Here is a 2,180-nt window from a genome sequence, read left to right as displayed (position 1 = left end):
TATTTATAAAATTGCAATAACATAGTAGTATAAAAATTTATGAAATAAATAACAAGCAATGCCACAGTCGGGCGTCTTAGCGACACCACATAAAGGGCTTTAAAAGAAATGCCACAGTCGGGCGTCTGAGCGACACCACATAAAGGGCTTTAAAAGAAATGCCACAGTCGGGCGTCTGAGCGACACCACATAAAGGGCTTTAAAAGAAATGCCACAGTCGGGCGTCTAAGCGACACCACATAAAGGGCTTTAAAAGAAATGCCACAGTCGGGCGTCTGAGCGACACCACATAAAGGGCTTTAAAAATAAACAATCATAGTGGATATCCCGGAGGTAGAACCATCCCAGAGATACCCGATAATAACAATAATATCACGGGTTAGTCAACAATAATAATAATCATAGTTATCACCAGTCACAAGTAGTAATTCCATTTCTGGTTAACAGTTTCACCTCCGAAGACTGACACTAAGACCGACACTTGACCCATCCCAGACTGTAATCCTTAACCATGGACACGGCTATTCGAATAGGTTTATTCTCTGCAGAGGGTGTACTCTTCACCCACGAGTAACGGATTTCTTTAGTCCATCGGGACTAATTCTGTCTACGGTCTTTTTGTTGAAAACACACCTAACTTGCACACACCAGCTTATCACACACGTGTCTGGAATCACCCACGACACCTGTTAAGCAAACTCTAAGTGGGGAGGCTACAACCTCGCGTAGCATGGGATCAAATTTATATCGCGCGCTCTAAGGGGTGGCCTCCCCTCTCGGTCCCAACCGGAAACACCCATGCTCCCGGACCAGGTGGCGTGCCTACCAGTTACAACCAGTATCTTCCACCATGGCCTCTCTGTACGGTGTGTGCTAGAAAGAGGTTGACAACTTACTGAACCGTACTCTACTTGCTGTAGAGACGAGTGGTAGCACGAAACAAGTATGGGGGTTACTGGAACAAGACTCGATCTACGGTCGACTCAGGAGGTCCAAGTATTCCCTGCATGATTAGTATAACAAATATATTTCATCAAACAGAGTCACCACTCATATCACCTTACCATGCCATACCAGACAGAACCGTCCCGACGGAGACCGGCGACAAACTCATACCTACCCATGGCAGAGGTTTTCCCGGGTTCCTGCCGGTATGCATGTAAAGCTCATGAGGGTGATTATCGTCACCAGTGTGTCCATTACCAACAGCATGGAAATCGGTAACATGCACCCATGCATATGATCATATCACATGAAATAACAAGTCCTTCGAAATGCGGTGGTGTTACAAATGCATCAATGATCACTTCAAAAGTTATTATGCCGGGGTTCAGAATGCTTGCCTTCAATGTGTTGAAAGGCAAGGTGCTCTCCAAACTTTTGAAAGTTTTCTTCTCTTCCAAAAATCCTATTTAAAAAAATATTTTAATTAACACACATTTCAAAAACAGAACCAAAAAGTTGTTTGAAAATTTTTCAAATAAATCTTAAAATAAACTAGATCAAATATGAGGAAGGTAGGAAAAAGAATCAACTCATTTGGACTTATATTTAAAAAGTTAGAGCCAGTCAAACATTTGGTCAAAATCTGTTTTTAAATAAAACAGAAAAAAAAGAAAACGTTTCGGAGGGGAATACGCTTTCGGAGCGGGGAAAGCGTACTAGGGATAATACGCCTTCACTTAATCTCACGTGGACAGCGCGGGGTGTCGCTGATAGTGGGCCCGCCTGGCCCACTGGTCATGTTTGACCAGTCGCCGCGCGTCGTCTCCCTCCTCTGTCCGAGCGGAGCGGGGCTCTGGCGATCGTCGCCGGCGTTTGGCTGCTCCTCGCGGGCTCCAGAGGGTGGGGATGGATCCGCACGGCTGGGGAGGTTCTCCCGGTGGTCGAGGGGTTGCTGGGGAAGGAGTAAATCGCCGGCGGCGAGCTCCACGGCGGAGGGAAGCTTCGGTGGCGAAGTGACTTTGTGGCGGCGATGGTTCCCGATCAAAATTAAGTAGGGGGTTGGGTTCACAGGGGGATGAGGAAGTTCCTGGCGAAGAGAACGGAGAGGGGGAGGTGCTGGAGGTGCCAGATTGGCCGGGGCGGTGGCGGCGGCAGGAGTTGCCGGAGATGATGAAGAAGACCTCCCCGGGTCGAATGCGAGGCAGGGGAGCGCCATGGGGGTAGCATGAGGTCGC

The sequence above is a fragment of the Triticum dicoccoides genome, chromosome 3B (assembly GCF_002162155.2).
Source record: "Triticum dicoccoides isolate Atlit2015 ecotype Zavitan chromosome 3B, WEW_v2.0, whole genome shotgun sequence".
NCBI classification, from domain to species: domain Eukaryota; kingdom Viridiplantae; phylum Streptophyta; class Magnoliopsida; order Poales; family Poaceae; genus Triticum; species Triticum dicoccoides.
The sequence above is the reverse complement of the archived record's forward strand: the minus strand, read 5'-3'. Positions refer to the sequence as shown.